We start from the raw sequence: 24,206 nt of genomic DNA, 5'->3' as shown, positions 1-24,206 counted from the left end.
CAATTGTCTCTCTCTAATTATGGTATCTCTGATATATGGCATTTCCTTCATCCCACTGAGAGAGATTATTCTTTTTTTTCACATGTTCACCATACCTTTACTAGAATTGACTACTTCTTACGCAATAATCAACTCATTCCATTTGTCTATTCTTGTGATTATCAGAGTATACTGATTTCTGACCATGCCCCCCCAATTACTCTGTCTTTAAATTTTCCTGGTCTCCCTCAGAGGAATAAACACTGGCGGCTTGATTCGACTTTATTATCGGATGATGATTTTCTAAAATTTATTAAGGATCAGATAACCTTTTATTTTAACACCAATACATCACCTGAAGTGTCATCCCAGATTGTCTGGGATGCCATGAAAGCATACTTGAGGGGTCAAATAATCTCCTAAACAGCAAATCTTAATAGAAAGTCCTGTGCAGATCGATTAGACCTCATTAATCAGATTAAAGAATTGGATCAACTGTATGCTCAAACTAAGAATCCTGAACTATACAAGAAGCGTGTAGAACTTCAAACTAAATTTAATCTTCTGTCTACTCAATCTGTCGAACGCCAACTTCTTGAAAGTAAGAGTCGCTTTTATATTCATGGTGACAAATCTGATAAATTTCTAGCCAATCAGCTGAAGCGTTCCAAAGCCAAACAACATATTACAAAGATCCGGAAGGAGAATGGAGACTTTACATTGGATCACTTAGAAATCAATGACGCATTTAAAAATTTCTATTCTCGACTTTATTCCTCTGAATCTTTGAATGACAATATCTCTGTTGATCATTTTTAAAATAATCTGAATATTCCTTCGCTTTCACCTGATTCTAAAGCCAAGCTTAATGCACCCATATCATCAGAAGAAATATCTTTTGCAATCTCTACATTGTCTTCAGGGAAATCTCCTGGACCTGATGGGTTCCCCGTAGAATTTTATAAATCATTCTCTTCACTTCTTTCACCTCAGTTACTCTCAGTATTATCTGACTCATTTAATTACGGCAAATTGCCACCCTCTTTTAATGAGGCATCTATTATTCTTTTATTAAAAAAGGGTAAAGACCCAACAGAGTGTTCCTCGTATAGGCCGATTTCTTTGCTTAATGTTGATGTTAAAATCTTGGCCAAAGTTTTGGCTTATAGATTAGAAACATGTTATTCCCTCTATTATTTCTGATGATCAAACTGGTTTTATTAAAAACCATCTTCCTTTTTTTAACAGTCGGCATTTATTTAACATTTTATACTCACCTCCAACTGGGATTCCTGAATGTGTTATTTCCCTCGATGCGGAGAAAGCATTTGATCGTATAGAGTGGAATTACCTTTTTGCAGTTTTAGAAAAATTTGACTTCGGTCAAAGTTTTAACTCTTGGATCAAATTGCTGTATTTGTGTCCTACTGCCTCTGTTTTAACTAATTTTCAGAAATCCCAGTTATTTAACCTCAAACGTGGCACCCGTCAGGGATGCCCTTTAAGTCCCTTTCTCTTTGATTTGGCTATGGAACCTTTGGCGATAGCATTTCGAAATTGTCCTGAATTGACCGGGATTTGGAGAGGGGGTGTTGAGCATAAAGTTTCTCTTTATGCTGATGACTTATTACTTTTTCTTTCAAATCCGTCTACATCCTTACCTCCAATGTTTTCACTTCTTGACAAGTTTAGTCAGTTCTCTGGATATAAACTTAATTTACATAAGAGCGAACTTTTTCCAATTAATAAAGAAGCACAAGAATTAACATTTCGTTATCTCCCTTTTAAAGTAGTTCATAATCAATTTACTTATCTTGGGATTACAGTCACAAGGAAGTTTAAAGATCTCTTTCGTGAAAATTTTGCCAATTTTTCATATACTATAAAACAGAGTCTGTTACAATGGTCACCTCTATCTATGTCTTTGGTAGGTCATATTAATGTTGTTAAAATGTATGTTCTCCCTAAACTTTTATATTTATCTCAATCAATCCCAATTTTTATTCCTAAGTCTTTTTTTGATTCCTTAGACTCTATTATTTTGTCATATCTGTGGAAGAATAAGCGCTCTAGAATTAATAAAGTTTATCTCCAAAAATCTAAAAAAGAGGGTGGCATGGCTTTACCTAACTTTCGTTTATATTATTGGGCAGCCAATATACGTTGTGCTACCTTTTGGTCCTTTTTCCATGGCCAGCCCGAGTGCCCTAATTGGGTGGCAATGGAGTTGAGCTCCACTAAAGAATTATCTATCTCTGCACTTCTTGGCTCTGTACTCCCTAGTAGTTTGTCCAAATTAATAGTTAATCTTCTTGTTAGACACACTTTGCGTATATGGGCTCAGTTTAGGAAATCTTAAGGTTTCCATGGTTTTTCCTTTTCTAGCCCTATTTGACATAATCACCTTTTTTTTACCTACTATGTATGACTCAGCATTCCAGGATTGGTATAGGAAGAGCATTAGACATTTTGAAGATCTTTTTATTGATAATCGCTTCGCTTCTTTTCAACAGCTCTCTGCTAAGTTCAATCTGCCCAATGCTCATTTTTTTAAATATCTCCAAATTAGACACTTTATTACTCCTTTAATTGCTAACTTCCCTGAAATGCCTGGGAAAAATGTTATGGACTTATTTCTTTCTATTAATCCACTAGGTAAAGGTTTAATATCATTTATTCGTGATAAATTAGCAGCCTTACGACGTGCCCCTGTGGATAAAATTAAAATGGCATGGGAGCATGATTTAAATACCTCCTTATCTGATGAGACTTGGGACTCGATTCTCAAATCGGTTAATTCAACCTCTCTTTGTGCTTGCCATTGCCTTTTACAGTTTAAGATTGTTCATAGAGCCCATATGTCTAAATCTAAATTATCTTGATTTTACCCTAACGTTAGTCCGCTTTGTGATAAATGCAAAAGGGGCGAGCCCTCTCTCATTCATATGTCCTGGTTTTGTCCCAGCTTGGAGAAATTTTGGAAAGATGTTTTCATAACGTTATCGTATATTCTGAATCACCACCCAGAACCTAACCCTTTAATTGCTTTGTTCGGTTTCTGGGGTGAGACAGATTTACGCCTGAGTTCGAATATTATCTTTTGTTTCTCTCCTGGCTAGACGTTTAATCCTCCTTAGATGGAGGGATGTTGCCCCGCCCACGCATGCTCAATGGCTTAATGATATTATGGCCTGCTTAGACCTTGAAAAAATTCATTATTCAGTTCTTAATTCGGATTTAAAGTTCCATAAGGTCTGGGGACCTTTTATTGAGTACTTTCATAACCTTCCTCGTAACTAAGGTTTTTTCTCGGTCCCTTGCTTTCAGCTCCTTTTTTTTGGTAGTAGCCATTAATATCTTCTGTTGCTAAGTGTATTTACAGTTTTGGGGGTTTGATCGTCCTGATTTATATTCTCTATATTGTGTTGTGGTTGGTCTGGAGTTTTTTTTTGTTGCGGGGCTTGGGGAGGATACTAATTTTACATGTCTTCAATTTGGGTGCTTTTTCAATTATCTTTCTTTGTATCATATTATTATTGTATGTTTATTTTTGCACTGTATCAATGTTCTTCATTTTGATTTGGGATTTTTTATTTGTAGCTATGTAGAAAATGTAGAAAAAAACTAATTTAAAAAAATAAAATAAATGACAATATCAAACCTGCCTCTACCACTTCTACTGGAAGCTTGTTCCACACAGCTAATACTCTCTGAGTAAAGAAGTTCCCCCTTGTGTTACCCCTAAACTTTTGCCCCTTAACTCTCAACTCATGTCCTCTTGTTTGAATCTCCCCTACTCTCAATGAAAAAAGCCTATCCACGTCAACTCTATCTATCCCCCTCATAATTTTAAATACCTCTATCAAGTCCCCCCTCAACCTTCTGCACTCCAAAGAATAAAGACCTAACTTGTTCAACCTTTCTCTGTAACCTGGGTGCTGAAACCCAGGTAACATTCTAGTAAATCTCCTCTGTACTCTCTCTATTTTGTTGACATCTTTCCTATAATTCAGTGACCAGAATTGTACACAATACTCCAAATTTGGCCTCACCAATCCCTTGTACAATTTTAACATTACATCCCAACTCCTGTACTCAATGCTCTGATTTATAAAGGCCAGCATACCAAAAGCTTTCTTCACCACCCTATCCGCATGAGATTCCACCTTCAGGGAACTATGCACCATTATTCCTAGATCACTCTGTTCTACTGCATTCCTCAGTGCCCTGCCATTTACCGTGTATGTCCTATTTTGATTAGTCCTACCAAAATGTAGCACCTCACACTTATCAGCATTAAACTCCATCTGCCATTGTTCAGCCCACTCTCCTAACTGGCCTAAAACTCTGCAAGCTTTGAAAACCTACTTCATTATCCACAACGCCACCTATCTTAGTATCATCTGCATACTTACTAATCCAATTTACCACCCCATCATCCAGATCATTAATGTATATGACAAACAACATTGGACCCAGTACAGATCCCTGAGGCACACCACTAGTCACCGGACTCCAACCTGACAAACAGTTATCCACCACTACTCTCTGGCATCTCCCATCCAGCCACTGTTGAATCCATTTTATTACTTCAATATTAATACCTAACGATTGAACCTTGTCACCCTTTGGATTTATTTTCATCTTACTTGCCAAAGCAACCTCATATCTTCTTTTAGCTTTTCTAATTTCTTTCTTAAGATTCTTCTTACATTCTTTATATTCCTCAAGCACCTCGTTTACTCCATGCTGCCTATCTTTATTGTAGATCTCCCTCTTTTTCCAAACCAAGTTTCCAATATCCCTTGAAAACCATGTCTCTCTCAAACTTTTAACCTTTCCTTTCAACCTAACAGGAACATAAAGATTCTGTACCCTCAAAATTTTACCTTTAAATGACCTCCATTTCTCTATTACAACTTTCCCATAAAACAAATTGTCCCAATCCAGTCCTTCTAAATCCTTTCATATCTCCTCAAAGTTAGCCTTTCTTCAATCAAAAATCTCAACCCTGGTTCCAGTCCTATCCTTCTCCATAATTATATTGAAACTAATGGCATTTTGATCACTGGACCTGAAGTGCTCCCCAACACATACCTCCGCCACCTGACCTATCTCATTCCCTAACAGGAGATCCAACACATCCCCTTCTCTAGTTGGTACCTCTATGTATTGCTTACGAGACAATACTCTGCCATCATATTTGACCTACCAAAATGAACCACCTCACACTTATCTAGGTTGAACTCCATCAGCCACTTCTCAGCCATATTTTGCATCTTATCAATGTCCCGCTGTAACCTCTGACAGCCCTCCACACTGTCCACAACACCCCCAACCTTTGTGTTATCAGCAAACTTACTAACTCATCCCTCCACTTCTTCATCGCAGGTCATTTATAAAAATGACAAAGAGTAGGGGTCCCAGAACAGATCCCTGAGGCACACCGCTGGTCACCGATTTCCATGCGGAATATGACCCATCTACAACCACTCTTTGCCTTCTGTTGGCAAGCCAGTTCTGGATCCACAAAGCAATGTCCCCTTGGATCCACTGCCTCCTTACTTTCTCAATTAGCCTTGCATGGGTTAACTTATCAAATGCCTTGTTGAAATCCAAATACACTACATCTACTGCTCTACCTTCATCAATATGTTTAGTCACGTCCTTAAAAAATTCAATCAGGCTCATAAGGCACGACCTGCCTTTGACAAAGCCATGTTGACTGTTCCTAATTATATTAAGCCTCTCCAAGTGTTCATAAATCCTGCCTCTCAGGATCTTCTCCATCAACTTACCAACCACTGAAGTAAGCCTCACTGGTCCACAATTTCCCGGGCTATCTCTTGACTTATCCAACTTGATGCTTTCCAAAAGCACCTGCACATCCTCTTTCTAAATATCTACATGCTCAAGCTTTTTATTCAGCTGTCAGTCATCTCAACAATTGCCAAGATCCTTTTCCGTAGTGAATACTGAAGCAAAATACTCATTAAGTTCCTCTGCTATCTCCTCTAGTTCCATACACACTTTTCCACTGTCACACTTCATTGGTCCTATTCTCTTATGTCTTATCCTCTTGCTCTTCACATACTTGTAGAATGCCTTGGGGGTTACCTTCATCCTGTCTGACAAGGCCTTCTCATGGCCCCTTCTGGCTTTCCTAATTTCATTCTTAAGCCCCTTCCTGCTAGCCTTATAATCTTCTAGATCTCTAACATTACCTAGTTTTTTTGAACCTTTTGTAAGCTCTTCTTTTCTTCTTGACTAGATTTACAACAGTCTTTGTACACCATGATTCCTGTACCCTACCATCCATTCCATCTCATTGGAATGTACCTATGCTGAACTCCACACAAATATCCCCTGAACATTTGCCATATTTCTTCTGTATGTTTCCCTGAGAACATCTGTTTCCAATTTATACTTCCAAGTTCCTGCCTGATAGCCTCATATTTCCCCTTACTCCAGTTAAACGCTTTCCTAACTTGTCTGTTCCTATCTCTCTCCAATGCTATGGTAAAGCGGTTAGAATTGTGATCACTATCTCCAAAATACTCTTCCACTGAGAGATCTGATCCCTGACCAAGTTAATTTCCCAATACCAGATCAAGTACAGCCTTTCCTCTTATAGGCTTATCTACATATTGTTTCAAGAAACCTTCTTGACACACCTACAATCTCTACTCTACCCAAAGTCCTTGCTCTAGGGACATGCTAATCAATATTTGGGAAATTAAAATCTCCCACCACAACAACCCTGTTATTATTACACCTATCCAGAATCTTTCTCCCTATCTGCTCCTCGATGTCCCTGTTACTATTGGATGGTCTATAAAAAACACCCAGTAGAGTTATTGACCTTTTCCTGTTCCTAACTTCTACAGAGACTCTGTAGACAATCCCTCCATGACTTCTTCCTTTTCTGCAGCCTTGACATTATCTCTGATCAACAGTGCCACACTCCCACCTCTTTTGCCTCCCTCCCTGTTCTTTCTGAAATATCTAAAGCCTGGCACTTGAAGTAACCATTCCTGCCCCTGAACCATCCAAGTCTCTGTAATGGCCACAACATCATAGCTCCAAATACTGATCCATGCTTTAAGCTCATCTGTTTTGTTCATAATCCCTGGGGGAAGCAACAGTGGCTGCGCCTCTTGTATTTTTTCTTCCTTTAGAAAATAGTCAGCCCTTTCATTTCTTCAACCAAAATGCATGAATGTACACTTCACAATACTGTATTCGATCTGACATTTCTTTGCCCAGTCTCCTAATCTGTCTGTCCTTCTGTAACCTCCCTACATCCTTAAAACTACCTGCCCCTCCACCTATCTTCATATCGTTTGCAAACTTTACAATACAGTTATCAATTCCATCATCCAAATCATTGGCATATAATGTAAAAATAATTGGTCCCAATTACAGAGCCCCTGGAACACTGCTAGTCTCTAGCAGCCAACCAGAAAAGGCTCCCTTTATTCCTACTTTTTGCTTCCTGCCAATCAGCCACTACTTTATCCATGCTAGAATCTTTCCTGTAATACCAGGGGCTCATAGCTTGTTAAACAGCCTCATGTGAGGCACCTTGTCAAAGACATTCTGAAAATCCAAGTACACACCAACAACTAATTCTCCTTTGTCTGTCGTGCTTGTTATTTCTTCAAAGAATTCCAACAGATTGTCAGGCAAGATTTTCCTTTGAGGAAACCAAGCTGACTACAGCCCACTTTATCATGTGCCCCCAAGAACCCCAAAACCACATCCTTAAATATCAACTCCAACAGTTTCCCAACCAATGAGGTCAGACTAACTGGCCTATAGTTTCTTTTCTTCTTCCCCTCTCCTTTCTTGAAGAGTGGAGTGGCATTTGAAATTTTCCAGTCTTCCTGAATCACTTCAAAATCTCGTTATTCTTAAAAGATCATTACTGGTGCCTCCACGATCTCTTCAGAGTTTTTTTTTTCAAAAGTTTGGGTTGTACACCATTTGGTCCAGGTGACTTAACTACTTTCAGACCTTTCAGATTCTCAAGATACTTATTCAGTTCGTCTGCCATTTCCTTGTCTTCCATTACTACCTCTCCAGCATCATCTACCAGCAGTCCATATCCACTCTCACTTTTCTTTTACATTTTATGTGTCTGAAGAAACTTTAGCCACCCTCTTTAGTATTATTGGCTAGCTTACTTCTGTATTCCATCTATACCTTCTTAATGAGTTTTCTAGTTGCTTTCTATTAGTTTTTAAAAGCTTCCTAATCTTCTAACGTTCCATTAATTTTTGCTGTATTATATGCCCTCTCTTTGGCTGTTATGTTGGATTAGCCACAATTGTGTCACCTTTACTTTAGAGTACTTGTAATACTGATAAATCTGAATTTAGTTTCTCCTTCTCAGATTTCAGAGTGAATTCAATCATTTTATGATCACTTTACTCTGAGGGTTCTTTTACGTTAAGCTCTCATCAATTCTGATTCATTGCACAACACCCAATCCAGAATAGCTGGTCCCCCAGTGGGCTCAACCATGACCTGCTCTAAAAAGCCAACTTGTGGGCACTCCAGAAACCTCCCTCCTGGAATCCAGCACCAACCTGATTTTCCCAATCTTCCTGCATATTGAACTCCCCCATGACTATTGTAACATTGCCCTTTTGGGATGCATTTTCTATCTACCATTGTAATTTATAGGCCACATCCTTACTACTGTTTGGGGGTCTGATTACAACTCCCATCAGGGTCTTTTTACCCTTGCAGGGTCTTCAGCTCTATCCACAATGATTCAACACCTTCTGACCCTCTGTCACCTGTTTCTAATGATTTGATTTCACTTTTTACCAACAGAGCAACACCACCCTTTGCCTTCCTGCCTATCCTTTCGATATAATGTGCATCCTTGAACAATAAGTTCCCAGCTATAATCTTTAAGCCATGATTCCGTGATGGCTAAAAGATTCCTACAACATCATACCTGCTAATCTGCAACTGTGCTGCAAGTTCATCTCCCTTATACTGTATACTGTGTGAATTCAGATACAACACCTTCAGTTCTTTTTGATTTTGTCATGCCATGCTCAAGCTTTTGATTCCTAACTTTTTCTGAGGTCTTACCAACATCCGCCTCCACAATCTCTCCACTAATTGTTCTGGCACTCTGGTCCCCACCCCCAGTTTAAACTCCATCATGCAGCATTAACAAACCTTCCCGCTAGGATATTAGTCTTGCTCCAGTTCAGGTGCAGACCGTCCCTTCTGCCCATGTGCCACTTTCCCTAAAAGAGAGAGCCCAATGATCCAAAAATCTTTTGCCCTCCTTCCTACACCAACCCCTTAGTCACATGTTAAACTGTATAATCTTCCTAGTTCTGGCCTCACTAGTAAGTGGCATGGGTAGCAATCCTGAGATCACAACCCTAGCAGTCCTGTCCTTAACCTAGCACCTAACTCCCTGAACTCTCTTTGCAGAACCTCGTCACTAGTTCTACCCATGTCATCGGTACCTACCTGGACCGTGACTTTTGGCTGTTCACCCTCCCACTTAAGAATGCTGAAGATTCAATCTAAGATATCCGAGACCCTGGCACCCGGGAGGCAACGTACCATCCGGGAATCTCATTCTCACCCACAGAACATCCTGTCCATTCCCCTGACTAACCACTCCCTGATTACCACAGTGTGCCTCTTCTCCCCCCCTTCCTTTCTGAGTCACAGAGGCAGACTCAGTGCCGGAGACCCAACCACTATGACTCTCCACTGTTGGGTCAACCCTCCCAACAGTATCCAATGTGGTATACCCAAAGGGGTGGCCACAGGGAGGTACACTGCACTGGATATTTAATCCCTTTCCCCTTCCAGACTGTCTCCCAATTCCCTGTGTCCCATACCCTGGGTGTAACTACCTCTCTATCACCCCTTCAGCCTGGTCAATGATCTGGAGTTCATCCAGTTCCAGTTCCAACTCCTTAAAGTGGATTGTTAAAAGCTACACTTCTTGCAGTTGTAGTCGCCAGGTACAATGGTGATCTCCCTGACTTCCCACATCCCGCAAGAGGAGCTTTCAACTATCCCACCTGGTGACTCGACTGTCCTAACTGAGCAAATGTAAAGAAGTGAAGGAAAAGAAACTTAACCTTGAGCTTTTCTCTTCTTTGCTTTCTCTAAGTGAAGCTTCTCTTCTCTGAAGCCTTGAAGAGCTAAAACCTCAAGATCACCACTCTGACTCCGCTCACTCTGATGACGGCCACTGTGCTTGCCTCTGCCCTTCTTTAATTTGCTCTTGCTAATCAATCTCAAACGCGGATTGGTCGCTGATCAAAGCTCTATTATGCTGCTGTAATCTGCTGCTGCCTTTTTCTGCTCAAGCAGTAGACCTGAGTGAAAATCCCCTCCTCTCAAACTTCCAATATCCAGATTGGTCACTGGTCAAAGCTGTATTACGCTGCTATGATGCACTCCTCTCTTTTTCTACTCAGGCATTGGTCCTGAGTGAATTACCCTTCTCTCAAAGCTCCAAGTCTGGATTGGTCGCTGGTCAAAGTTGTTGTCTGGAATTTTGCCCGCATTGGCTCATAAATAGAATCAAGGTCTACATGTTTGTTTACAGAATTGTTCACAGAAAACCACACTTCTAGGAATTCTCTTGCATATCGGGTGTTTGCTTGCAGCATGACTTCCATGACACAAACTCCTGTTTGAGTACTATTGGGGGGAACGACCTATCTGGGGGAAGCAACAGTGTCTGTGCCTCTGGCACAGAGTCTGACCCTGTGGCTCAGAAGGGTAGAAGATGGCAGCGGTAACAGGGGACTCTGTAGTTATGAGTACAGTTGGGCGATTCTGTGGACGCAGGAAAGAAACGCGGATGGTAGTTTGCCTCTCAGGTGCCAGGGTCTGGGTTGTTTCTGATCGCGTCCAAGATATCCTGAAGTGGGAAGGAGAACAGCCAGAAGTCATGGTACATATTGATCCCAACAGCACAGTTAGGAAAAAGGAGGTCGTCCTGAAAACAGACTATAGGGAGTTAGGAAGGAAGTTGAGAAGCAGGACCTCAGAGGTAGTAATCTCAGGATTACTGCCTGTGCCACGTGACAGTGAGTATAGGAATAGAGTGAGGTGGATTGTGTGGCTGAGGGATTGGAGCAGGGGGCAGAGATTCAGATTTCTGGATCATTGGGACCTCTTTGGGGCAGGTGTGACCTGTACAAAAAGGACGGGTTGCACTTGAATCCGAACCAATATCCTGGCAGGGAGGTTTGCTAAGGTGATTGGGGAGAGTTTAAACTAGAATTGCTGGAGAGTGGGAACTGAAATGAAGGGATGGAGGATGGGGAAGATCAAAAAACAAGGCAGATGAACTTGGAGCGTGGATCAATATGTGGAACTGTGACGTTGTGGCCATTACAGAGACTTGGATGTCTCAGGGGCAGGAATGGCTGCTGAGTGTGCCAGGCTTTAGATGTTTCAAAAAGGACAGGGAGGGAGGCAAAAGAGGTGGGGGCATGGAATTGAAAATTAGGGATAGTGCCATGGCTGGAGAAAAGGAGAAAGTCATGGAGGGATGGTCTACTGAGTCAGTGTGGGTGTAAGTCAGAAACAGGAAAGGGGCAATAATTCAACTGGGTGATTTTATAGACCCCCTCAATAGTAACAGGGACATCAAGGACTTTCCTAATATTGATCTCCTTAGCGCAAGAGGTTTAGATGGGGTGTAGTTTGTTAGGTGTTAGATTCAACTGCTTTTGGCATTGAAACAGTGGTAAGTGCAAAGAGTAGATCTCCCTGCCACTATTCAACTTTTGTTGTCAGACACGTTTGAAAGGATGAAGCAGAAGAAAGCGGCAAAGTAAACAGTGTTGATGATTGTTTTTAAGACTGGCTATCATTATGTTAAGTACACATTGATGATGGGAAAGGATTTGAGACATGTCAGAAAGAGGGGAACCAATAGCTTCATGCTTTTGATGTCTGGTACAACACAAAGGATGGAGAAGACGAGGGTTCTGCAGGTTCATTTCATGGATTGAAAGAGCTAACTCTAACTGGAGGGATTAGGAGTGTATTGTTGGGTCAGATTAATGGTTGCCATATTTCTCAGTTGGAAAGAAACTAGGCCTCTTTATTCAAATATGAATGTGGACTGAACCCTACCTTTACGAAAGAGATGGAAGGGAGATCTTACTGCATATAAAATAACTTAGAGCTTTGTACATTTGTATTAGCATACTTACATTTTAGACATAGGAAATGTGCAGTTGAGTATGTAACATGAATAAATGTTTGTATGCCAATCTGTAGAGTGGAGAAAATTATCCAGATGAATATACTTTGAATTAAAAGCACATCAAGCCAATGATGAAGATTAAGCCTTTGCTATAAATAAGTTAATTGACCCTATAATATTCAGTGGCAACACTAAAGGAGATGCCTCCAACTGTGTTTTGCTAAGGAAGTTACCTCAAATAGAGGTGGTGTGCAGCCCAGTAGGCACTGGGCCTCTCCACAGTCTGTAGGAATGGGTGTTGGCTCATCAAACCTATTATCAGACAAACTACATAAAAATAATTTGCTATCATTTCTGTCACTATACCACATGGTGCAAACTCCACCCAGAAATACACCCAAGGTCTGCATTGAACCCAGGTGTCTGATACCACGAGGCAGCACCACTGCACAATCCCAAACAGATCATCAAACCTGCCTGCAACAAGATCCTACAGACAGCAGTGTGTTAATGCCTGTTAGTCAATATTTCAGATCCATTGAATGAGGTATATAAATTAACCAGGACATCAGAAAGATACCATATGTTCATAATAAGAATTGTTGCATTAGCTCATTTATATCTTTCTGGGAGGGTAAATGCCCTTGGTTAAAAATCTCATTTGAAAGATGCCACTACTTATTACTGCAGTAGTTTGGTACAGATTTGAATTCAGTGAACCTGTCTTGGGGGATATAATGCCACCTAGTTCCATTTGCATCATTCCTTAAATAACATTAAACAAAATTAATTCTGTCTAACAAGAGGCAAAGAACTGTAACTATACTTTTTAAAATGGTGCAATGAATTACAGTCTCCTGGGCCTGAACTTAACTTATTTAGGAGCACAATTAACCTGAATCTCATTAACTAGCAAGTATTAAATAGAGATAGAGGAAGGTTCTTCATCAAATCAGCAAGGGCATGGCTAGACAGGGAAAATCCCTTTTCATATAAACATATAAACAGCACAATACAGGCCCTTTGGCCCACAAAGCTGTGTTTTTGTCAAACACTGTAGCAAGCCAGACAACATCTTGGCTATTGATCCAGTTATGACCAAGCATAGTGTATTTCTTTTCAATCATCAGCTCTTGGATTGGTAATTGCAGATGTTAACCTGACAGTAAATAAAATAGGATAACTGCTGAGCTGTTAGTAACATCACCAGTATTAAGGCTGCAGGCTTGAGAGATTTAATGAAGCAGCTTTAGACCAACAAAGGCTGCTCAGTAAAGGACATTTGTTAATGAAATTTATTGACGCAACCATTAACAGCAAGCAATTGTATACACAAGAGATTCTGCAGTTGCTGCAAATCCAGAGCAACACACCCAAACTGCTGAAGAACTTAGCAGGTCAGGCAGTATCTATGGACAGGAATAAAGAACTGATGTTTCAGGCCGAGACCCTTCATCAGGACCCTTTATTCCACCCGACCTTCTGAGTTCTTCTAGCATTTTATGTGTGTTAGAATAATAACAAGTGAAGTCCACTGTTTATATTTTTCTGGTTTAAACTAACCTAGTACATTCAACAGAGATTCCTATTAATAGGAGATATTTGAATTGAGCATTTTAAATTGACTAACAGAATTGAGCTGAAAGAGTTAAGAAATTTATCAAATTCTGGAATTCCAAATTACAAGCATAATATTCTGCAACTGTATGGCAGGCCTGTAAACATCAGAAAATTGAACGGTTGAGCCAGTGTTTAAGCGAGGCTCTCCATCAGATGCTGTGAATTATGAGCATAGTCTATTAGTAATTCATAATAACACACACAAAATTGCTGGAGGGACTCAGCAAGCCAGAGAGCATCTGTGGAAAAGAGTGAACAGTCGACGTTTCGGACCAAGAGCCTTCATCAGAACTGGCCTGAAACACCAACTGTTTACTCTTTTTCATAGATGCTGTCTGGCCTGCTAAGTTCCTCCAGCACTTTGTATGTGCTGCTTGCAGGATGTACTGACATTGGAGAGGGTTCAGAGAAGATTCACAAGAATGATTCCAGGAATGAAAGGGTTACCATATGAGGAACGTCTGGCAGCTCTTGGGCTGTATTCCCTGGAGTTCAGGAGAATGAGGAGGGATCTCATAGAAACATTCCGAATGTTAAAAGGTCTGAACAGATTAGATATGGCAAAGTTATTTCCCATGGTAGGAGATTCTAGGACAAGAGGGCATGACTTCAGGATTGAAGGACATCCATTTTGAACAAAGATGCAGAGAAATTACTTTAGTCAGAGGGTGGTAAATCTGTGGAATTTGTTGCCACAGTTTCCAGTGACATCATCGTCAAGAATGGCAGCTTAAGTCACTAGCTCCTCCGGAAAAACGCGTATTAAGCCCTGTTAACCCATCAAATATAGTATTTTTTGAAAAATATTTGAACTGAAAAGAGGGGCAAGAATGGGGAAAAAGAATGGAAATAAAAAAAGTGACACTGCGGAGCCTGCAGCCGAGAGGAGTGCAGCGAGTGGCTCTCCTACCCGACCACGTGCTAGCGAGGCAGACGCTGGGCCTCATTCAGGTGAAGCAGCGAATATGATTGAAATTCTGAAAGAGATATGGGAGTTTCTGAAAGAAATAAAACAGCAGCTACATGATATTAAGTCAGAGCTCGCCAACGTCAATCAAAAAATAGCGATGGCAGAGACTCGAATTGAGAAGGTGGAAGATCGCATTCAAAACATTGAATGAATACTGAGTAAGACGATAAAAATATTAAATCACCAAGAAGCTTGACCTGGAGGGAAGATCACGGCGGAAAAATATCAGAATCTACAACGCTCCCGAAGGAGTGGAGGGCTCGTCTATGATGGAGTTTGTCAGAAAGTTGCTGTGGGACGGCTGGAGCTTCCCTCAACTATGGAGCTGGAAATCAAGAGGACGCATCGCGCGTTAGTCCCAAAGTCTACCCAAGATAAGCCACGTTCAATAATAATTAAATTCCTTTGGCTCAGCACCAAGACAGAGATTCCACAAAGAGCCTGGGGTAAGAAGAGAGTGTTTTTAGACGATAAATTAATATATTTTGACCAAGATTACTCCCCCACGGTCCTGCAGAAACGTAAAGAATACTCTGAAGTAAAACGAGTACTAAAGCAAAAAAAGATTAGATTTCAAACTCCGTACCCTGCTAAACTTCGAGTGTTTTATGACGACGGAACGCGGTTGTACCAGACAGTGGAAGAGGCGACTACAGACATGAAGGCCAGATGATTGCCCATCAGCGTGACCAAACCGAGGGAAAGCCTGGCAGAGGAATTATCCTGCTCCGCTTGGGAAGTAGTGTGAGAATCGAGAAGGCAGGAGACGGGAGGAGGCCGAGAGAAGTATAACAGGAAGAGACCAGGAGTTTCCCAAAGACAGTCCTCACCCCCTTCAGAAGAGCCATAAGGTTTGGCTAACTTTAAAAATGTTGAGAAGCTAAACGGAAGCAAAAGTACACGGTGATATACCTATCTCGGGAAATACTTATTATAATGTGGATTTTATATTACTTAGTTGTTATTCTTTATTCACTCACGTACTCCTTTTTCCCCACCAAAATGAGAATATATATATATATATATATATATATGTGTGTGTGTGTGTGCATACATGTGTATGTATGTAATATATATATATATATGTGTGTGTGTGTGTGCATACATGTGTATGTATGTAATATATGCATATATATGTGTGTGTGTGTGTGTATATATATATATATATATATATATATATATATATATATATATATAGGAGTACACAGGGAAATCTTTTCTGTGTAATGGATTTGTTCACTGCTTTTTATGAATACTGTAATGGGGGCCCTCAACTCACAAGTAGGAGGGGTTATCCCCCACAGCTAGACATTTCCTCTAGCTCAACGCAAGGTCATCTACTAGAGACCTCAGCCTTGGAATCACACGTTTGTTGCCATTTGTGTTATTATTTGCGTTTCTGGGTTCTTATTTGTTCAGGGAGTAGAGCAATTAAGTTTTATTCTGCTAATTTCAATGATACATTGACAGATAAATACAGATGGCTAAGGACAAAGTAAAATTCATTTCTTTTCATGTCAATGGGCTATTAAATCCAATCAAACATAATGGAATTTTGTCCAAAATGAAAAAAAGAACAAGCCCATGTAGTATATTTACACGAAACTCATTTAAGTGATAATGAGCATAAAAAACTAAAGAGAATGGGCTTCACTAATTTGTTTTTCTCCTCATATAAATCAGGACATGGGAGAGGAGTTGCTATTCTTATCTCAAATAAGCTAAATTTTGAAAAAGTATTCAAAATGGGAGATAAAGAGGGCAGATATATTCTGGTAAGGGGGAATATAGATGGAAATTCAGTTACTCTATTGAATATATATGCACCCCCGGGAAGTGATATTGGCTTCTTTCAGAAAATTACTGATATTATGGTAACGGAAACAGAAGGTCTCCTGATATGTGGGGGAGACTTAAATTTACAATTACAACCAAACTTAGACTCACCAATAGAAAAACCTATGAAACAAAATCTTTACATAAGAAAGTTAATACACTTTTTGAGGATGCTGGTTTAATTGATATATGGAGGGACCTTTTCCCCCGACAGAAGGGATTACACTCATTATTCTGTTCCCCATTCTGTAAATACAAGAATAGACTATTTCATAACATTTGGAAAAGGCAAAGTAAAATAAACACCTGTGGAATTAAGACAATAGATGTAAGTGACCATGCACCTATATATTTATCTGTTTATTTTGACCTACAACCAAAGAATACTATTTGGAAACTAAATACAAGTCTACTCAATGATCCATATTTTAAGGAACAAATTAAAAAAGAAATTGGTCTCTACTTAGAATTTAATGATAATGGAGAGGTTTCACCTCCCATTTTATGGGATACTCTGAAGGCGGTCTTCAGAGGGAAAATTATAGCGATATCTTCATATAAGAAAAAAATAAGGAATAAAACATTAGAGGAATTACAAAATAGGCTGAAGGAACTAGAGAAAAAAACTCAAATTGAATTTGGCACACGATACATTAGGGGAAATTAAAAGAATTAGGAATGAAATTAATAGTTTGGTTATGCAAGAAATAGGGAAAAATTTAATGTTTCTGAAACAGAGACATTATGAAAGTGGATCGAAATCTATGAAAATACTGGCATGGAAACTGAAAAAAAAAGATAGCAGAAAATACAATTCATAGAATTAGGGACCTAAGAACGAAAATGATAAAAAAATAAGCTAGGTGAAATTCAAGAAGCTTTTGAAGTGTTTTACAAAACTCTGTATTCAAAAGTTCCAGGGGGAAGCATAACCCAAATTGCCACCTTCTTGAATTCTCTAGAGTTACCCACTTTAAGCAAATAACAAAATAGAACAATGACTGCTGACGTAACTGAAGTTGAATTAAAAGCTGCAATTAGTAGGCTTAAATTAAGCAAGTCACCAGGATCAGATGGATATATGGCAGAGTGGTACAAAGAATTTAAAAAAATGAGTTAATTCCTGTTTTACTCCCCACACTGAACTGGGCTCTAAAAAAGGCACAAATGCCATCCAGTTGGAAGAAAGTGATAATTTCAGCTATACCGAAAGAAAGCAAGGATAAAATGGAATGTGGGTCATTTAGACCAATATCCGTTCTTAATGTAGATTATAGATTATTTACCTCCATCATGGCCAAACGATTAAAGGAGTTTCTACCCATACTGACACGTAACGATCAGACAGGTTTTATACGACAATGCCACACACAAGACAATGTACGAAGGACACTTCACATTATGGATCATATACAAAAAAAAACTTGAAGCAATAATGATAAGCATGGACGCTGAAAAAGCATTTGATTCAGTTAATTGGAATTTTCTTTACAGTTTTACATAGATTTGGTTTCCAAGACACAATTATTAAAACTATACAGACGCTATATGACAATCCTACTGCTAAGATTAAAATCAATGGATATTTATCAAATAGTCTTATCCTAGAAAGGGGCACAAGACAGGGTTGTGCATGGTCACCGCTATTCTTCGCGTTATATCTGGAACCATTAGCTCAACACATCAGACAAAATGAAGGTATCAGGGGAATTACTATTAAAGGGACAGAGCATAAATTGGCTTGTTACGCGGATGACATTTTGATCTATCCAGGGCAACCAACATACTCTTTACCTAAATTGATGCAATCCTTTGAACAATATGGTCAATTATCAGGATACAAGATCAACATAGACAAAACCCACTTACTTTCATATTACTATAGCCCACCAAGAGAAATTGAAAGTCGGTACCCCTGGGCATGGCACACAGAGTCTTTCAAATATTTGGGCATCATTATGCCAAAAGATTTGGCAAAATTATCAGAATGTAATTATCAGCCTTTATATAAAAAAAATTAAGGAAGATGTGACAAGATGGAACATGATTCCTTTTTTCAGTCTCAGTTCAAGGATTGAATCTATTAAAATGAATATACTGCCCAGACTGTTATATCTCTTTCAGACCCTACCAATACAGATTAATCAAAATCAATTCAATGAATGGAACAAGATGCTATCAAGGTATATTTGGCAGGGTAAAAAGCCTAGAGTTCATCTCAAAACTTTGCAATTAGCAAAGGAAAAGGGGGGATGGGACCTACCCTCTCTTAAAGATTATTATTTTGCAGCACAGTTGAGAGCTGTGATATGTTGGTGCAACCCACCATATGATGCTCAATGGAAAAACATTGAGGAGCGGGTACTTCCCATCCCCATACAAGCAATTTTGGCTGATAACAACCTGCAAAGGTACATAAATACTATTGATAACCCATGGGTGAAATTGGCTCTTAAAATGTGGAAAACTACTATAAAAGAATATAATCTAGAAGGAGATATTGCAATTCTTAAATGGTGTGCATATGACTCGGATTTTACACCAAATAAATTGGATCTAGATTTAAGGACTGGACAGCTAAAGGAATAACAGTTCTTTACAACATAATGAAAGAAGGAACACTTATTAGGAAAACAAGATTTTTATCAGTAATTACAGGTGCGACAATATGTTAACAAGACGCTTAAAAATGTAACCAAGGCAAGTACATGCTTGATAGAGCTCTTTAGAAAAGCATATAATTCTGATAATGGTAGTAGAATCATTTCAAGCATGTATAAGGGGTTGTCAAATCTTAAAACACATTCGACTTCATACATTAAAACAAAATGGGAGAAGGCCGGAGGGATAATTATATCTGAGGACGAATGGACAATAATATGGAGATATCAATGGAAGTGTACTAGTTCACAGAAATGGAGGGAGTTCGGATGGAAAAACTTGATAAGATATTTTATTACACCCTCTCAGAAATCCCATTATGATAGTAACCTCCCTGTTTGCTGGAGAAATTATGGAAATCAAAATGCAAATCATTATCATATTTTTTGGGACTGCCCTGTTATCAAAAACTATTGGAGGGGGATACACAATGCCCTACAAGACATCTTTAAATGTGAAATACCCTTAGAGAGTAAGACCATATATTTTGGATATATACCTCAAGAATGGTTGAAACGAGATAAATATTTAATGAATATACTGTTGGTGGCTGGTAAAAAGACTCTTACTAGGAAATGGTTATCACAGGAGAGCCCAACTTTAAATACATGGATGGAAATTACAATGGACATTTACAAAATGGAGAAGATAACAGCATCTGTTAATCATAAGCTGGAACAATTTGATTCATACTGGGAAAAATGGTTTAACTACATAATGCCTCAAAGGCCTGATTTTATTCTCCCAAATCAATGAATATGTTGTAAAAAAAGATCACTCCCTACTTGTACATAGTTCTTTCCTTTTGCTTGTTTTTTCTCTCCACTCTTTTCTATAAGTGTATACCTCAGATAAATACTTTGTGGAGATTTGTGATACATATGATTATATGATATATATGTACAATGTCTGAAATACATCTTGTGGAAATGTTTGTTTGATGATGAACTTCAATAAAAAAAAATTTTTAAAAGGAATTTGTTGCCACAAGCGGCTGTGGAGGCCAAGTCATTGGGTGTATTTAAGGCAGAGATAGATAGGTTCTTGATTAGCCAGGGCATCAAAGGGTATGGGGTGAAGGCAGGGGAGTGGGGATGACTGGACGAATTGGATCAGCCCATGATTGCATGGCAGAGCAGACTCGAGGGGCTGAATGGCCTACTTCTGCTCCTATGTCTTATGGTCTAATATTCTTGTCTTTAAGTCTGAGGGTGTGATTTCTGCCTTAATATTAGTCAATTAGTGATATTTCTGTTCATTTGGTTTCCACAAGATTCTTTCCACTTCCTGCCCCTACCGTAAACCTTAAATAAGCTGGAAATGTAAACAACGTCTACTTATAAGAGGTGTTAATTCATTAAAGACTGCACTGGTTAATCATCCAGTGCAGAATACCTTGTGGCCATCCCCCTCAACAACAGGTATATCACTTTGGATACTGTTAGGTGGGAGATAACCTAGTAGTAGTCGGGTCTCTAACACTGAGTCTGGTTCTGTGACTCGGAAGGGAAGGGAGGAGAAGAAGCAAGCTGTGGTGATAGGTATATTAGGTAGATAGGGTTGTAAAGAAAGCTTTAGGCATATTGGCCTTCATAAATCAAAGTACTCAGTACAGGAGATGGGATGATATGTTGAAATTGTACAAGACGTTGATGAGGCCTAATTTGGAGAATTGTGTGCGGTTTTTATCACCTACCTACAGGAAAGATGTAAATAAGGTTGAAAGAGTACAGAGAAAATTTATAATGATGTTGCTGGGTCTGGAGGACCTGAGTTACAAAGAAAGATTGAATAGTTTAGGACTGTATTCTTTAGAACATAAACATTGAGAGGAGATTTGATAGATGTATACAAAATTATGAGGGGTATAGATAGATAGAGTAAATGCCAGCAGGCTTTTCCCACTGAGGTTGAGTGGGACTCCAACCAGAGGTCATGCCTTAAAGGTGAAGGTGAAAGGTTTAAGTGGAATATGAGGGGAAACATCTTCACTCAGAGGGTTGTGAGAGCGCGGAATGAGATGTGGTCCATGCAAGCTCAATTTCAATGTTTCAGAGAAATTTTGAAAGCTACATGGATAGTGGAGATATGGAGGGCTATGATCCAGGTGCAGGTTGTTGGGAGTAGAAAGTTTAGACCACAAGACAATAAAACCATAAGATATAGGAGCAGAATTAGGCCATTTGGCTCATCAAGTCTGCTCTACCATTTCGTCATGGCTGATCCAATTTTCCTGTCAGCCCCAATCTCCTGCTTTCTCTCCATATCCCTTCATGCCCTGACCAATCAAGAATCTATCAACCTCTGCCTTAAGTATACATAAAGACTTGGCCTCCACAGCTGCCTGTGGTAAAAAAAAAACTCCATAGATTCACCACCCTCTGGCTAAAGAAATTCCTCCTCACCTCTGTTCTAGAAGGACACCTCTCTGCTTTCTGGTCCGAATTAGGTCCTCACTCATTCTTCTGAATTCTGGTGAATACAGGCCCAGAGCCATCAAATCCACTTCATATGACAAGCCATTCAATCCTGGAATCATTTTTGTGAAACTCCTTTGAAACTCTCCAGTTTCAGCACATCTTTTCTAAGATAAGGGGCCCAAACCTTCTCACAATACACCAAGTGAGGCCTCACCAGTGATTTACAAATTCTCAACATTACATCCTTGCTTTTATATTCTAGTTCTCTTGAAATGAATGCTAACATTGCATTTACCTTTCTCACCAGACTCAAACCTGCAAATTAACCTTTAGGGAATTCTGTACGAGGACTCCCAAATGACTTTGCACCTCAGGTTTTTGTATTTTCTCTCCATTTAGAAAATAGCCAACCCTTCATTTCTTCTACCAAAGTGCATGACCATACACTTCCTAACCCTGTAATCCACACCCCACTTCTTTTCCCAGTCTCCTGATATGTCTAAGTCCTTCTGCAGCCTCTCTACTTCCTCAAAACTACCTGAGCCTCCACCCATCTTCATATTGTCTGCAAACTTTGCAACAAAGCCATCAATTCCATCATCCAAATCATTGACATATAACATAAAAAGAATTGTCCCAATACTGACCCCTTTGGAACTCCACTAGTCACCAGCAGCCAGTCTGAAAAGGACCGTAGGAAAGGCCAAGGAGCTTAGGGCATGGATCAACACCTGGAATTGTGATATTGTAGCCATTAGTGAGACTTGGTTGCAGGAGGCAGGACTGGCAGCCTAATATTCCAGAGTTCTGTTGTTTTACACGTGACAGAGCAGGAGGGATTAAAAGAGGAAGGGTGGTGAACAAGTCAAGAAAAATATCATGGCAGTGCTCAGCCAGGATAGACTGGAGAACTCGACTAGTGAGGTGTTATGGGTGGAACTGAACAATAAGAAAGCTATGACAATGTTAACGGGGCTATTTTACATCATCCAACAATCCAAGGGATTTGGAGGAACAAATTTGTTGAGAGATCACAGACTGTTGCTAGAAATATAAGGTTGTTATAGTAGGAGATTTTAACTTCACATATTGAAAAAGGATTTATTGCTTTCCCGGCATATATGACGAATAAACTCTTCTTGGGCTTCCAGCCAGGTACATGTATTGATTATAACCAAAGTTTTAATGACAAAATTTGTCATCTTCAACAGGGATGAAACCTGGGAACGTCCAGTCTGATGTTATTTATACCCCTGTAGTCCAGCCCTCCTGATTGGCTGATTCTCATCCAATCAGGTTTCTAACTCTCCCACTCTGCTTACTATCGAATTCCAGTTCTTACTTAGAGTGAGACCGTTGTCTTTGTTAAAACTCTTTTCCTCTAGTTTTACTTCAATTACATCCTTTACCAGGCCATCCCAAATGCCATTGGCATGGCACAGCAGTCTTGTGCTGTTGAAGTCAATCCTATACGATTGTGAATGCAGTCAAAGATGACCTGGGATTCAGGTCGTCTAGTGTTTAGAGGATTCCCTGTAAATGCGGAGCAGCGTATCTTGGCCAGTTGGGATGCATGGTGGAAACCTGCATCAAGGAGCACAGGTGTATCCATTTGGGTTACCCGGAGAAATCAGTGGTAGCAGAACATTGCATTCACAATGACTTTGATGGCACAAGCTTCTGGGACTACTTGATGAAGGAAGCCATTGAAATAAAACTAGAGGAAAAGAATTTTAACAAAGATGAAGATCTCACTCTATGTAAGAACTGGAATTGGATTGTAAACAAAGATGAGAGTGGAAACGTGATTGGATGAGGACCAATCAATCAGGAGGGATGGATGACGGGGGTATAAACACCTTTGGATTAGACATGCCCAGGCATCATCTCTGAAGAAGATGGCAGAGTTTGTCAGTTAAACTCAATATCTGTACCCGGTTGGAAGCCTGAAAAGAGTTTATTTGTATTACACATGTTGACTGGGACTCCCATACTGTAAAAGGACTAGATGGGATAAAGTTTGTCAAATGTGTTCGGGAAAGTTTCCTTCATCAGTACATAGACATCTGCTATTAGGGAATGAGACAGGGCAGGTGACAGAAGTTTATGTAGGACAACACTTTGCATCTAGTGATCATAATGCCATTAGTTTCAAAGTAAATATATCAAAAGATAGGTCTGGTCCACTGGTTGAGATTCTAAATTGGAGAAAGGCCAATTTTAATGGTATCAGAAAGAATCTGGCAAGTGCGGATTGGGACAAGCTATTTTCTGGCAAAGCTATACTTGGTAAGTGGGAGGCCTTCAAAAGTTAAATTCTGACAGTACAAAGCTTGTATATGCCTGTCAGAATAAAAGGCAAAGATAACAGGTTTTGGGAACCTTGGTTTTCAAGAGATATTGAAGTCCTGATTAAGAAAATAAAGGAGTTGCATTGGAGGTATAGTCAGGAAGGGAAAAATGAGGTGCTTGTGGAGCACAAGGAAAGCAAGAGAACACTTAA

At 39.5% G+C, this 24,206-nt stretch overlaps 1 protein-coding gene across 1 annotated transcript in view; it reads left to right on the top strand.

Moving 5' to 3' along the window:
• Window positions 1–24,206, top strand: part of adam11 (ADAM metallopeptidase domain 11) — a 365,266-nt gene that overhangs the window by 64,424 nt on the left and 276,636 nt on the right. The gene's annotated exons all lie outside the window — the stretch shown is intronic.

This window comes from Hypanus sabinus, chromosome X1 (assembly GCF_030144855.1).
Source record: "Hypanus sabinus isolate sHypSab1 chromosome X1, sHypSab1.hap1, whole genome shotgun sequence".
Taxonomy (NCBI): Eukaryota; Metazoa; Chordata; class Chondrichthyes; order Myliobatiformes; family Dasyatidae; genus Hypanus; species Hypanus sabinus.
Note: the sequence above shows the minus strand (reverse complement) of the source record. Positions and strands in the feature narration are given on the sequence as shown.